Here is a 16436-nt window from a genome sequence, read left to right on the forward strand (position 1 = left end):
CCGTGCTGCTATCCAGGGTCCTGTTCACATTAGAGGCTGGCCCTTTAATTTTTAAAGCCCTCCCTAAAGCCTTGTGGCTCCTGATGGTATCTATCTCCCTTGGGTCCTGCGGACAACTGGCCTCCTGGTCCCAAATTCCTGTTTTCTTGCTTCCTTGCCAGGCTTGGCCAGCCTCATTCGGTGACATCTGGAAAATAACTTTCTTGCGCCATGTTTTAGCTTTTAAAAACTACATGTGATTCCATAATCTCATAGTCATATTGTGATGGCCTCAGTTTTTTTTTTTTGTTTAAGATCTTTTGAAGAAAATATTATATAATGATATTTAGTTTCATTCTAGGTGTAGCCAAGAATGCAAAGTGCAATTATAGGTGCACCCAGTTCTTGGAAAAACTGATACATGGAAATTCTCATAACATGGTTATATTCTGAGAGGATTTTTCACATTAAAAAAACCACTGATGGTTTCCTCTAAATAATTTCCCCAGTGCAGTTAAAAGAAGATCAAGTTTTCAAAAAAAAAAAAAAATTCAATCCATATTCAACTTCTCAGCATCCGTAGGAGGATAGTCGTTGTATGAAAGGAGGCACATCTGATGCTCTGTTCTCCTTCCCACCGCTCAGCACACCAGGACTTGCATGGCCTCCTCTTCCCGAAACCCTGCAATCTCCAGCCTTCAGCTGGTCCCCTGTGCGCTCACCCAGGGACTCCGCCCAGCACAGACTCTGGAGCTGGAGCTGTCCCTGGGAGACCTAAAGCTCACCTCCCTTCTCTTGATCCCAAACACACTCCAGCCACTGACCCATTTCTCTCTCCTCTTTCCAACAGAACTCTTCAGAAAGTTGTCTGTACCCATCGTCTCCACTTCCTCTCCCAGTATCCTTTTTTTTTTTTTTTTTAGATTTTATTTATTTATTCGTGAGAGACACACAGAAAGAGGCAGAGACATAGGCAGAAGGAGAAGTAGGCTCCCTGTGGGGAGCCCAATGTGGGACTTGATCCCAGGATCCCAGGATCCCAGGATCCCAGAATCCCAGGATCAAGATCTGAGCCAAAGGCAGACGCTCAGCCACTGAACCGCCCAGGTGCCCCTTCCCCCGTTATCCTTGAACACAATCTCATCAGGCTTTCACCTAACCACCCCTCCGAAACCACTCTTGTCCAGGTCACTTGCCAGGTCCAATGGGCACTGCTCTTCCTCCTCTTACTTGACCATTCACCAGCTGACTGTGCTTCTCTGTGGAACCCCTTCCTTCCTTGGCCTCTGGACCCCACTCCCCCATGCTTCTCCTGCAGTCTCACTCGTCTCTCTTCACTGTGTCCTCATCTCCCCAATGCCCAGCCATTGGACTATTCTGGGGCTTAGTCCTCAGACTTCTTCTCTCCTCTTGTCTTCACTCCCTAAGTGGTATCTGCAGTCACGTGGCTTCTAAAGCTTCCAAATTCATGTTTCAGTTGGGACCTCTCCTCTGAACTCCAGATTCACACAAGCCTTCCACTTCCCCTCTTGTTCATCTCCAGTCTATTCCACTGAGCTGCTAGAGTGACCAGGTTAAAGCATACATTAGAGTTTGTCATTCTTTTCTCAAGATCTTCAATGGTGCCCCACCTCATGTGGACTGAAAGCCCGGTCTTCATGAAGGTCACCGAGGTCTGTAAGGACCTGGCCCCTGGGTGTTTCTCTAAGCTTTTGTCACTGCTTTCTCACTTTGCTCCCATCTCTGGCATGCAGTAGGTCACTGGGCTGGTGGACAGCCCTTGGGCGCTAGGGATGGCCTCCGGGCAGGAGAGTTGCCTCCCCCAACAGCCCACCCCGGGCCTTTTCCCATGGCAGCCACTGCTGAATGACATGGGGTGCAAGGGCCCAGCCCCCTCCCCTGCATGGGACAGTCCTGGAGGGTCATCCATCTTCAATACTCCCCACGGGAGACCGCTCACCTTCCACATGGTCTTCCTCCTCTCCCCCCCCTTCTCTCCCACAAGTTGATACCAAGAGTACTCCCTAATAAACACCCCGGGGCACCAAGACGCTGCTTCCTGGGGGAACCCTGACCTGGGAAACTGATCTCTTTGCTCCTTCTTGAACCACCTGCCAGGTACCCTTTGCCTCAGGGTTTTTGCAATTGCTCTTCCTTCTCCCCGCAGAGCTCTTCTCCTATATATTCCACAGCTCACTGCCTTGCTTCCTTCACATCTCTTCCAAACATCCTGTAGGGAGTGGCCCTTCCTGATTAAAAGAGCCGGCACCGCCAGCACCAATTCCACCCCTCCTATTATCCCTTAGACACAGTTGAATGAGTGGTCACCCCAGCACTCCTCTGCAACTGCTCTCGTGGAGGAGCCTCACTGGGCTGCAGGGTTTTCTACAGTCTTTATCATCATGTGACACATATTTCTTTGTGGATTTCTCCCATTGGACTCTAGGTCCGTAAGGATAGGGACTTCATCTATTTTGTTCACTGTTCTTCCCCTGGCTCCTGTCCAGGCTGGTGCTGGACCTGCTCTGACCTGATGCTAATCATTGGCCGTTGTTATATCCTCTATGACAAAGTCCTGCCTTGTGGGTTTCCATCTTGATTCCTTTGATCCCTTTGACTCTGAGTCAATGTCTTCCCATGGCTCCCACTGTCTCCTCCATGACTTAGGGTCCGCCTTATTATCTCCTCTTGAGTCTTTCTAGAGGTATGACTAGAGTCCAGTTCCTATCTATCTGCTGTTCGATTACCGGGAAGCCTACATCTCACTCTCCAGATGCCCCTGTGTTGTGGAATACAGGAACCTCCACCCCGCAATCCAAATCCCTATTCTCATCCACATTCCACCTGGGGTCTGGGCAGCCTCCCTGAAAGCCTTGTCTAAACTAAATCTGCAGCATCAGAGAGGGCACTGAAAGGTGGTGTTACCTCTGCAGGGAAGGAAGTTCACGTTGAGGCCAGAAGGGCCGGGGTGCACATCCCCGCTCTGTTCCTCACAGTGGGGCACCCTTGCCCTAGTCCCTCATTTCTCTGTGCTTTCACTTACCCCCCTTGGAAAGCACCCTTTATGACATCAGCCTTGCAGAGCGGCTGTCAGCAACACACGAAGACATGAAAGAAAATGTCTGGCACATCTCTGGCAGTCAGCAAACTTCTCCCGACTGCACTGAGACCATCTGCAACATCTGGTCCATTGCATTCAGTAGGGTAGCACTATGTCCTCAGGAGGCAACTTTGAGTCCAGGTGGCTCTGTGTGCAAAAAAATATATATATATGTATATGTAGTATTTTTCTTGGGAAAACATTAGCATTCTGTGAAGGGTCATGATAATTCCAAACATGTTGGAACAATACAACAGTACCCTGTGCCACTCAGTTACACTGTCAGCCAAGTCCACCAGGTCCAGGCATTTATCTCATGCACAGGAAAGCTTGGCTTTACCTCTGAAAGGCAGCCTTTACTGAACAGGTAGCACTAAGGCTTACTGAACACTATCCTTGCTTTTGCCAGATTTAATGGAAACATTTATACTAAACCTTGCCAAATTCACAGAAGCTTTTCTAGTTCCCATTATTTTGCTACTCAAAAGGAAGGGAGTACTCTCCTCGGCGGTAGGGTGTGGTATATTTAACAGAGTGCTGAAAGCAAGTTCAACGCAAGTGACCAATGTTGGCAGATTGCACAACTCTCAAGTTATTTTTGCGGTGGGCAGTGTTTTTCTTTTTTATTCTATTTTCTTCCCTCTCGAGCTGGCTAATGATTTCCAATGAATAGACTCTGTCTGGTACAATCCAGCTAGCTTGCATTGCATATGCAAAGTCAATGAGGAGGGGCTGTGTGGACACTCATTATTTTAATGGACCCCTGGTACAGTGAAGATGGAAGAGGAAATGTTGGGGTGTTCACTCATAATTCGTACTCTTGGTTTGGAAGCAGGTCATCAGCTGAGCAAAAAGCAGGTAAAAATATGCAATAAGGTTATCGCAATTTCTGAAGTCTGAGCCATCATCTCTTAAGGAATCAAAACATGTGTAGACACATCATGAAAGCTTTTGATACTCTTCTATGTGGCCAGGTACAGAGCTTCCCTGTCTGCCTCTTGTGCTTTCTCTGTGTTACTTCCAGGCAGCATGTGTTTAAAGTCATTATTGATCACCACAGAATCTGACAGACATGGTATCCTCTCAACGTACTGTATCCATTGCAATGGCTGGAGGTGAAGAGTGTCCTTGAGAACATGGTGTGCGTCCAAGAAGGCAGTCAGATTCCTGTTTCATATTCAACCCAAGATGGTTCAAAGATTCCCAGTTTCCTCCTGGGGAGCTGAGTGCAAAAGTCAAGGGCGAATGTTTTCCAAGACAAGCTTTAGCATTTAAACTTCTGTTTTCATTTTTTTTTTTTAAGAGGGTGGGGATGGGGCAGAGGGAGAGGGAGAATGTTAAGCAGACTCCACACCCAAGCGTGGAGTCTCACACAGGCTCGATCTCACGACCCTGAGACGATGATCTGAGCCCAAATCAAGTCAGACACTTAACTGACTGAGCCACCAGGTGCCTCTCCAGTTTTGATTTTTTAAAAATTTCACATGCTCATGTTAAAAAAAAAAAAAAATTAGGGCAGCCCCGGTGGCGCAGCGGTTTAGCGCCGCCTGCAGCCCAGGGCGTGATCCTGGAGACCCTGGATCGAGTCCCACGTCAGGCTCTTTGCAATGGAGCCTGCTTCTCCCTCTGCCTGTGTCTCTGCCTCTCTCTCTCTCTGCATCTCTATGAATAAACAAATAAAAAATCTTAAAAAAAAATTAAAGACCACACCGTGAAGAGTAAGCCTCCCTCAGCACACTGACCCTGGGAGGCAACTACTGTTACCATCTCTTTGTAGGTTCTTCCCAACAGCGTCTACGCATAGAAGAGGAGCTTTGATTTTTGAAATGCATTTTTATATGTTCGGCTAACGTGGTTTGTAAGATCTCTTTTCCAAATAACTCTCCATGGTAACATAACTTTGGAACATGCACAACAACACACGCTCACACGGACATACACATAGACACACACACCAGTCGTCCTCTTCAGCATAAAATGGAGGGGAAATGATGCAACAGAGTGACTAGTAGGTATATTCCAGTAAACCGCGGTGGGGAGTGGATTCTCAGATGGTTCCAGACAGCTTTTTGTACAGAAATAGCCCGGTGAGAACACCCAGCCTACTCAGACAGCAGAACAAATCCCAGGAACTTGCCTTTGTGCAACCTTCCCCTTCAAGCTCAAGTCTAAACACATCAGAGCTTGGCAGGGCTGCTCGGGTACATTGGCCGACAGACAGACACTCCAGTTTCTCAGGCTGTCCATGCTTTTCCCTCCGAACCAGTAGATTTCTAGATCGGATTGCGTCAGCTCCTCCCCCGCTGCCAAGACGCAGAAGCTGAACACCCCTTAAGTTTCTCTCCATCATGCAGTTGATTAAAAACCCAACTCGCTCCCACTCAGGAGGAAAGGGAAAAACACCAGCAAGCACAACGCTAAAACATATGTGTGCATGTTTGGCAGAAACGAGAAAAATCCTTCTGTCTAGGCCTCTCTGAAACTAGGTCATGCACGGTATCGCTCAAATTGGGAAGGTGTATTTGGCTTCAGGACAGAGGTGGCTGGACGAGAGCGATACGGGGTAACTTGATAAGCTGCCATTCTAGAGACTTTCCATACCTGACATGTGAGTGGAGACACTGGAGCTTTTACCTCAGTACTGATACAGAATAAAAGAGCTGTCATAATTTTGAGTAATGTCAGCCAATCTACAGGAACCTGAGTAAAATCTCTCATCAAAAGCCAACACTCTAAAATAGGAACCATATGGAAGCCAATAGGAAAGGAGCATTGCCCTTGTGCAGTGGATAGAACTCGGGAGCACAGGCCTTCCTCCTCATTAAGGAAATAGTGACCTGGGTGTCTGGTTTTGGGAACACTGGAAAGATCACATTCCGCAGAAATACTGCCTCACCTGCTGGCTACTGCCTGAAAAATCCTTTCTGAGTTGAGAAAGCCTTGAGGTCCTCAACAGCAGAGAAAGCGTAATAAGCAAAATGCCCTGAACAGAACAGTGATCATCATAATGCTCATTTCCTGAACTGACTTATGGTAGAGGCTCACATTCATACTCAGGACTTTACATGAATGATCTCCTTTAATCCCTGTGGTAGCCGGTCCCCAGGATGACCCCTCTGTGACCTGGCCTCTACATATATATGCCCGTGTGTGGTGCCCCTCCCTGGAATCTGGCCTGGCTCTGTGACTCACATGTAACCAGTAGAATGGGGCGGAAGGGAGACTGTGTGGCCTCCAAGCCTAGATCAGGAGAAGCCTTACAGCTCCTGCCTTGGTCTCTTGGAATGGTCATTCTGGGGGACAATTGCCATATGAGAAATCCAATGTTCCTGGACCTGCTACGTTGTGAGAAAACCCAAGCAAGTCATGTGGAGCCGCTGAGCAGAGAAAAGATGCTGGTGAGCCCTTGGCTCTTCCTGCCATCCCACCTCGGGTACCAGACACGTGAAGGAAGAAGCCAGTTTGATGTCAACTCAACGTGGTCTTCAGATGACTTGGCCCCCAACTGGCAGCTGATTACAACTGTACCTGAGACCCTAAAGTGAAAATTGCCCAGATGAGTCCACTCAATCCATAGAACCATTAGAACTCCTAATAAATTGGTGTGTTATACCACTAAGTTTTGGAATGTTTTGTTATCCAGCGAGAGATGACCGAAACATTTACTCTCCAAGACTCTGAAAATCACAGTGACCTCTCCAACACCCATTTCACCCCTTCCTTGCAGTGTAGTCTCAGGAACCGTTCCCTGATCCGGTCCCTGGGGGTCTCAGGGTACCCCTCATTAGACTACGCTAGCAGTTTTCAAAGTGGGATCCAGCGGCTTCAATGTCATCTCAGAACTTGTGAGAAAGGCAAATTCTCAGGGCATCTGGGTGGCTCAGTGGTTGAGCGGCTGCCTTTGGCGCAGGTTGTGATCCTGGGGGTCCTGGGATCGAGTCCTGCATCGGGCTCCCCGCAGGGAGCCTACTTCTCCCTCTCCCTGTGTCTTTGCCTCTCTCTCTGTGTCTCTTATGAATGAATAAATAAAATCTTGAAAAAAAAAAAAAAAAAAGGACTGAGACCTGAGTCAATCACCACCTGGCATTCCCTTGGGGTCAGTCATTAGTCTGTGGTCCACGGGGTGGTGCCCTCTGTCCTGGCGACAGCCAGTCTGTGAAAGGAGCTGGCCTTAAGGTATGGCTGACATCGAGGATGGAAGGCAGGGATGCAGACAGAACCTGGTCCCTGGCAGCAGGGTTCACTCAGCCTGTGGCACCTTGGAACTTTCAATCAGGGCAGGGGTCCATCAGTTCCTTTATTGCTTAAACCCACACGAGTTGGCTTTTCGGTTACTTGTAGCTGAAAGTGCACTGCCTGGCACAGTGAGGGTCATGATCTTTTACGTGGGAGAGGTTAGCCGATTTGCAGTAGCTTAGACCCCTAGGAAGCAGAAAAGCTAGGGTTTGAACCCAGCCCACCCTCATCATGAAGCCTTGGAAGGGTGAGATTTGTCTTCTCCCTGAGAGGAGAGGCTTCTGCGCATATTTTTGGTGCATTAGGGCACTGAGAACACATGGAGACAGTGGGCACCTAACAGAAGAAGGGATATTGTGGAAAAGATCATTCTTGCTGAATTCTACTCAGGTCTGGCCTATGCTCTGCTATTTCTTCATATCTCTTCATATTCAAATTGAATGACATCCTTTCTCCTCTCCTTTCCCCCCAAACAGATCGTCATATTCTGTTGTTTTGCAAGGAAGATGCTGGGAGAGGGTAAGGCAAGTATTCCTTCGGGGAGGCTGATGGGTCCAAGGAGTTCTATAAACTGCATCCACCCACATCATGCTACTCCAAAGACAGTTTATAATCACAAAAGGAACAATCCGGAAGATTCCAGCTGTCAACACAGCTAAAATGTAGCAGGAGCAGACCATGCATGGGAGACACAGGCCATGGCATGGATTTGGGATTTTTCTAACCTTGGGGATCCCCAGGCTCTGTGTCCTCACTCAGGGGATGCCAACATTTGAGGAGGACTCTTGCCTCAACTCCCCCACTAAAACTGGGGTCTCAACTGGAGGTCGGCTTCATCCACTCCCACCACATCCCTGCCTCTTTTGGTCCCCCCCCCCCCCCTGCGAGAGTGAGGTGGCTAATTTTAACCTGTAATCTGAAGCCCTGTCCAGGACAAGCCCAAGGTACCAGGGTGGCTGCAGTGAGAGGACACTTGCAGGGAAACCATGAAACAAGGCTTGAGAAAACAAGACAAACAAGAAGGTGACAAATCTTTTCTCCAACAATCATCCAGAGTTTGAACTACAGGCAGATCAGCCTTGATAAAAGTTCCAATCAATGTTCTCCTAATTTGAAACAGAGTGCTCTGGGGAATGGCAAGCATTTATTGAAGCCTCTGCTGTGTGCATGGCATTAATTTAACACCCGGGCGAGGACATCAGTTAGGGGACAGCCCCTTCCAGCGATGCTTAGAAATGAGCATAAATCACCAGGTCAACAAGGAGAAGATACAGATGGTAAGATGCACTAACACAAAATTGTTTCTGGGTACTAGATGCTGACGTGTGTAAACTAATGCAATCCCTGTAATGAGCCTATGACATAAGTCCTATTATTATTCCCATGTCACCGATAAGGAAACCGAGGCCCTGAGAATGTAAGTTATTTCCCCAAGGTCAAGGGATTCGAACTGAAGCAGGCTGGCTCTGGAGGCTGAGCTCCTGTCCATGACACATGACGCTGATAGGGAGGAGAAAGGCAGAGAAGAATGGGGTTGATCCAGAAGGCTTCCTGGAGGAGGTACGTTCTCACAAAGAATGATGGGGATTCAAGGCCATGTTGGTAGCTGATGAGAATGAGCAAGATTTAAAAAATAAAACAGGTTCTGCTTCTTGCTAACCCATGTTACTTTTTTTTTTTTAAGATTTATTTATTTGAGGGCAGCCCCGGTGGCGCAGCGGTTTAGCGCTGCCTGCAGCCCAGGGCGTGATCCTAGAGACCCTGGATCGAGTCCCGCATCGGGCTCCCTGCATGGAGCCTGCTTCTCCCTCTGCCTGTGTCTCTGCCTCTCTCACTCTCTGCATCTCTATGAATAAATAAATAAAATCTTTAAAAAAAAAAAAAGATTTATTTGAGAGGGAGAGAGAGAGGGCATGAGTGGGAGGGGCAGATGGAGAGAATCTCAAGCAGATGTCGTGCTGAGCGTGAGCCTGAGACGGCGCTTGATCCCAGGACCCTGAGATCATGACTTGAGCTGAAACCAAGAGTCAGATGCTTAACCGATGGAGCCCCCCTAGGGGCCCCTGCCCGTGTTACTTTTAATGGTTGTAATGGGCATCCTTCAATGGGAGGTCTCTTCCCTAGCTTTCCTCACTCCATGGGGATCAGGCCCTGGGGGGCTTGTTTGCCCTGAGCTCCATGAATAAAGTGCTGGAGAATCAGAGCTGTGGGCCGCAGAGGAAGATAAAATCCCGTTTACCCTCCTCATTTTATAGACAAGGAAGCTAAAGCTGGAGAGGGATTCTGTGGTGGCCAGATCAGCACACGCCAGACCCCCGGAGAGCTCCAGGCTTTCGGGGGGGAGCCCTCCCAGCACCTGCACCCTCATCATCTCAGAGGATGCTGCAAATCTAAGAAGACGGTTCACAGGTGGGGAAGCCAAGCACATCTGGCTTGCCCCCCTAGGATTAGTCCAGAGTTGGGGGCATGGGGAGAAGCATGGTGGCCATCCTGTTGGACGACCTTTCTGTGTAGCCTGGTGGTCCAGGCCCCCTGGATGGCTAACCTCTGGGCCTTCCTGCCTGTCATAGCGCCTCCTTCAGGCCCCTTGCTCATGGCCTAGAGGAGAGGCCTGTGGTCAGGATGGGTAGCCTCTGCCCGCCGAGGCTGCCATGGGCCCAGGCTCGATGCTGAGAGCCCAGCAAGTCCTCACCCTGCCCTGGAGGGGCCTGCAGTGCAGCTGGGGAGACAAATTTATAAACCCATGAGCTCAGTTTTTCTTCCTGTGCTCTGCTTCTCATAAAATATTTTATGTATTTTTTAAAAATTTTTATTTATTTATTTGAGAGAGAGAGAGAGAGCATGAGCGCAAGCAGGGGGAGGAGCAGAGGGAGAGGGAGCAGCAGACTCCTTGCTGAGCAGGTAGCCCGATGCAGGGCTCAATCCCAGGACCCTGAGATCAGGACCTGAGTCAAAGGCAGATACTTAACCGACTGAGCCACCCAGGTGCCCCTCCTCAGAAAACATTTTAAATAGAGGGATGTACTAGATTATTTCATTTCATTATTAGTGAACCTTAATAACTAAGTAATTCAGGATTTATCAGTAGCTGGAGCATCGTGTCGGGAGACTGGCCAGGAGTCTGGTGGCTCAGGGAGGGCACTGGAGGAGGAGTTGGCTCACTCTTGGCCCGGGAGGGGGTGCCCAGTGACCAGCTGTGGGACCCACGCAGACAATTGCACAATTCTATGCTTTTGGTTCTTTACCCAGAAACTGAAGGTGTAGGATAGACATGTTTTTAAAAAACAAGAAAACAAACAAAAAAAAAACCCCAAAAAACAGTTTTAATGAGTTCAACATACACTTTACTGATTTGAAGTGTGTCCTCAGTATATTTCGCTGAGTTGGGCAGCCATCACCATAATCCATTGTTAGAACATTGTCATCACCCCAAAAAGGAATTTTCTACCCTTTGCACTCACTCTCTACCTCCGCAGCCCTTGGCATATACCAACCTCCTTTCTGTCTCTATGGATTTGCTTATTCTGGTGAAGTTGTGTGTACACATTTTACACATATGTAACTTTTTTAACACACAAGAAGCGGGGGTGAAAAGCAAGTGTGCCCCTTCTTCCTACCACCTCTCTGAGACCTAAGGTCCTGCTTTGCTTGGGAAAAGCAGGAGAGACATGGTTTCCATGGAAAGCCTAAAGCAGGCAAGAACGGTTTTATGCAAATAAAACAGAATTTGGATAAGATGTGAATGCTTCCAGGGGCCCCATCAGGATTTGGGTAGGTAGTCCAGCTTCCTGGGAAACTTTTGAAAAGTGGCTGAATTCTTTTTTTTTTTTTTTTTTCCTCACGTAGTGCTACAGATACATGGTTGACTCGGTTGATCAGGAATAAAATATCCCAGGGGCCCTGGAATGTCTCAGCTGGTTAAGCATCTGCCTTCGGCTCAGGTCATGATTCCGGAGCCCCCGAGTCGAGTCGGGCTCCCTGCTCAGCAGGCAGTCTGTTTCTCTGTTTCTCCCTCTCCCTCTCCTCCTCCCTTCTCTCACTCACTCTCTCTCAAATAAATAAAATCTTTAATAAAAAAAAATCTTTAAAAAAAGGAATGAGATGTCCTAATTGATGATCATATCACCAAAAAAACAAGGTTACTAACTAATAAGGAATTATTTAAGGCTTGTACTTTGGATGAATCTAAGGCTTAGACAGTGGCCTTCAGGTCAACATCAATTCTTTTATAGAAAGACCCCCCCAAACAAAATTACGAACATTCAGTCACCCTGGGATTTCTATGAAGGGCTGGTATAGTACAATATTTGAGAGCTTATGCTTATTTTTTTGGGGTTGTCTATATTCCTCCAATAACTGCTACAATCTATATATACTCCAGCTTTTCAAAGGATTAGTATTATTTATTTATTTATTTTTAAAGATTTTATTTATTTAGTGAGAGAGAGAGAGAAAGAGGCATGAGCAGAGGGGTGTGAGGTGGGTGGGAGGAGCAGAAGGAGAGGGAGGAGCAGATTCCCCATTAAGCAGGGAGCCCAAAGAGGCCGGGCTCAATCCCAGGACCCCAGGATCATGACCTGAGCTGAAGGCAGGTGCCTAACAGACTGAGCCACCCAGGTGCTCAGTGTGTGCCTAACAGACTGAGCCACCCAGGTGCTCAGATTAGTGTTTTTCGCTGGGATACTGCATCTGAATACATTCATCTGTCTTGGTACTCTGGAGAGAGAGCAGGGGAGTAGAGTAAGGGAAATGTACTTATTTGGGGAGTGGTATAAGCATCGTTAGTAGTAATTACTAGTAAGTGATTCCTGTTATTGCACATAGTATCTTATAGTTTATAAAACATTTTCGTGTTTTGGCTTTATTTGATCCTTACCAAGTGCTATCAGTTGGTAGGGTCTGTATTCCTCAGAGTCAGAATGCCTGGGTTTGAATCTGGAGTCACTGCGTATCAGCTGGGTGCTTGGGGGCGTGTTACTTCGACTCTTTCTTCCTTCATTTCCTCCTCCGTAAAGAGATCAGAGATCATTTCAGTGCTTACTTCATAGGGATGTGATGAAGAGTAAACGAACACGGAAAAACTTTAGAACTGTGTCCGAAATATACTAAACAAATGCTCCATAATTAATCCCATTCTCATTATTATTGTTGCTGTTATTCTAGAAATGTGGGAACCATGGCTTGGCAAGGGTCAGTGGTTTTCCCAAGAGCACAGCAAGTGGCAGGGCTGGGAGCTGAACCCAGAGCTCCTGACTCATCGCATTAGTGGTTGTGAAATTATCTGCCCATAAAAACTGATGGTTAGCAACCAGACCAAGAGACTGCGCTGCTGAAACAAAATAATTATGGTTTTATTAATTGGCCTGAACAAGCTAATAGACTCTTCCCAACCTTAAACTTTCTGCCTTGGAGTTTGCTTAACCCTGAGGACTTGCTACTGTTTTTTCTACTAGCACTCGCTGTGTTCATGACCAGGCAAAGGCATTCACATAAATATTAATGGAGAAGACTTGGGACTGGCTGACCACGTGCAGTTCAACAGCTTTTTTGTTCTCTCTGAGCACTGACCTTCTGATTTAATTGCATTCACACGTCACAAGCAGGCTTTCTGCAGGGACACCTGTCCTGGGTCACATGAAGGAATTAGATATGCCAGGAAGCTGCAGCATCCCGCAATGAACAGAACGTGCAGTAGAGTCAACCACCCACTTCCCAAGCCTGGTGGTCACCAACTGTGCCACTGCCCTTCCTCCCCAACTCTGATTTCTTCTACCAGATGTAGGCTGACTTTTTTTTTTTTTTTAAGATTTTATCTATTCATTCATGAGAGACAGAGAGAGAGAGAGAGAGAGAGAGAGAGGCAGAGACACAGGCAGAGGGAGAAGCAGGCTCCATGCAAGGAGCCTGATGCGGGACCAGATCCCCGGTCTCCAGGATCAGGCCTTGGGCCGAAGGCAGCCGCCAAACTGCTGAGCCACCCAGGGATCCCCATAGGCTGACTTTTTTACACTGTTCCTTCAACTATGGAATTTTAGATCAAGTATGGATGCTCTGGTTACTCTCATGGGAGAGAGCGAGAAAAGAAGGAATCAGGGAGCTAGGAACAGAGGGAGAGAACAGATAGGATAGAGCGGGGGCCACTTGCTTATGCCACGCAGCCCAAGGCAACCGAGGCAAGAATAAACCTCAGGACACAGAGGTGCAGCACCTGTTGGAGGGGAGGGGAGTGGTATCTGGGTTATGCTGTGCTTTGGCTAAAATAATACAGCAAAGCTGAAGATGTATCACCTTGCAGATTGGGGTGGAGTTTTGAGAAATAAGCGTGTACGTGAACTTGTTCATTAATAGATTTATTTTCCCTCAAATATACAAGTTATTTGGAACAAATCCTGGGAATTAGTTTTTAAATTAAAAAAAAAAAGGATGGGCAGCCTCCCAGGGGCTCAGCGGTTTAGCACCGCTTTCAGTCTAGGGCGTGATCCTGGAGACCCGGGATCGAATCCCACATTGGGCTCCCTGCATGGGGCCTGCTTCTCCCTCTGCCTGTGTCCCTGCCTCTCTCTTTGTGTCTCTCATGAATAGATAAATAAAATCTTTTTTAAAAAAAGGAATTGGGATGCCTGGGTGGCTCAGTGGTTGAGCGTCTGCCTTTGGCTCAGGTCATGATAGCCTATGTCTCTGCCTCTCTCTGTGTATCTCCCGTGAATAAAATAAATAAAATATTTTTTAAAATAAAATAAATTTAAAAAAAGGAATTAAAGATTTGGTTGGAGGACCAGTAAAAATATTCTGTGGCTTAAAATAAAATAAAATTATCTACAGGTTTCTGGAAATAAAGGGAAAGGACATCCTGAAGTGCTTCTAGCCACTAAAGGATGGTGACTTGAAGCCATGAGAGCCTTCTCTCTAGTATACAGCCTGTGATCTTTTCACAAACACAGTTGCCAATGCTGTTGACTGACGATCCAACAACCACTTCCAGCTTCCTTCTTCCTCCCCCCGCCCCACAAGAAGGCAAGGGCTGCAAAAGCTAAACATTCTCTTTTGCCACCTGTCTTGTTAAAGCTGACATGTGACTTCATCCTGGCCTACGAGACACCAAGGGTTCTCTGTGGGAGTGGATTAGACCTTTCTCCTTGACTAAAAGGAGACAGACCTAGGAGAAGAGCACTTGTGCACCTCTCTCTCCTTTCGCTTTGCGCGCTGCTGTGTAAGGATGTGATACCTGGAGCTGTGGCAGCCTCCTTGTGATTACATAGCCCCAAGCCTGAAGCTGAAAGCTAACATGCAGAGGAAGGTAAGAATGGAAAGATGAAAAGAGCTGGGTCCTTGAAGGCAACGCTGAGCTGCCAAACCAACCCTGAGGACCACCTGTATTTCTAGGGTCAATCGAGTTAATAAAAGTCATTTGGCATAAGCCTCTGTTTATGTTACAGTTAAAGCATCCTACTGCTACGATGTAAAAAACAAAAAAAAAATTTGTAAGTGCTCACATAGGTTTGCTGAGTATCTTGATCCTCCAGGCTTCCTTCCATTTTTTGTCCATAAAGTTTCATCACCCTTTTCCGCAGATTGCACAGAGGCACCGCCTGTGAGAGCGCCTCTCAGCGTGATGTGAGGCTTGTGCACACTCCAAACTTCTAGAAGAGAAATAGTAAAAAATGCTTCTGTGTTAGGCCAAGACACCGACTTTCACACAGTAAGGGACTAGATGCCACTCCGCGGCAGTTTCTTCTTTCGAGGGAGAACCATGGCTGTGGATGGAGTCGGAGGTGACAGCGGAGGAATGGAAACACCTGTGCCCGACTGTAGCCCCGGGAGTGACAGGCGAGCAGCAATCGTGAGTCGACCTGAAGCTTCAGAGTCAAGAACTGATTAGTGGGAGGTAGGAGTGGAAATTAATTTAAACAGAGGAAAAAAAAAAAAGATCAGGACCTTGCAAAATGCCCACATACTTAACTCCTTATTCCTTAGAGTCCTGGCCTAGAAATAGTCACGTGCATGTTCGCAACATGTAAAAAGGTAACCTGAAGCTCAGTGCCGTCCTTTTATGTGAAGGATGCAGGTGCTTAGCCCTGCGTGGGTGGTGGCGGGTGCGACCCCTCCCCAGCATCCTGCTGTCCCCAGAGTCCTGCTGTCCGTGACCCTTGTGCGGAAGCTGCGGGATTACCATAGAGACAAGACCGGTGGTACGATGCAGGGGCAAAGCTCGGCTGTGCAAAGCCAGAGGCTTTAGTTTCCAGAGAGAAAGCTGCTTCTAGAAAACGTCATCCTTCGAAGCTTCGTTCTTATTTGGAAAGACACCAAAGGCCCAAGGCAAAGATGAGGTCTGCAGTTTGCAGCCAGCAGCTATGGAAGCAGGACCAGGTTGGGAGGGTGTGCACTGGCACACACACAAACACACACACACCCACTCGGTAAACAGAGGCCGAGTCTGCAAATCATTTGGGGCCTTTTAGGAACTTTATGGCTCGCCCTCAAGTCTAGTGCATTTGGCTAACTGGTGGATTTCTGGTTGGAGAAAATTAAGGTACTAAACATGAGTTTCTGAGCTATTTCATTCATCAGCCTTCCCCAGGGGCTTGCTTTCTTCATGAGCAGATGGTTACATCAAAGGTCACCTGCCCAGAGCGACTCCGGGAGCCTCCCTCCTCCAGCCGTGGGACCCTTGCCCTGCACCAGAGAGACGCAGCAACCCTCCCTGCACCCTCCTGCGGGCTGCCACGTGGGCTGCTCCTCAGATCCTTTCTTCGAGGCCAGTCTTGGTGAAGGAACCCTCCAACCACCAAGCTGTCGGGCATGTGCTGGGAGTTCCCAGTTCTCCATCACGGGAGCTGGTCTGAGAACTCTGTCCACCCAAAGGGAGCTAAGAGGTGCAGGAAGGGGTTCTGATGGCATTTGAGTTTTGCCTTCCTGAACTCTGAGGGTGTGGGCCAGAAAGGCAAATTTCTCCTTGGATTTCTACCACTCGCAACCTGAGTCAGCTCAGCTACTTCTAAAACTTTGTGCTTAAAACTCATTTCCCCTCTATACAAGCTCCCAATTCCAACCATCTTGAGTCACATTGAATTCCCATGTACAGAGATGAATAAAAAAATCTTTTAAAAATCCCTCATTTCCC

Source organism: Canis lupus, chromosome 35, assembly GCF_011100685.1.
Source record: "Canis lupus familiaris isolate Mischka breed German Shepherd chromosome 35, alternate assembly UU_Cfam_GSD_1.0, whole genome shotgun sequence".
In the NCBI taxonomy this organism is placed as follows: domain Eukaryota; kingdom Metazoa; phylum Chordata; class Mammalia; order Carnivora; family Canidae; genus Canis; species Canis lupus.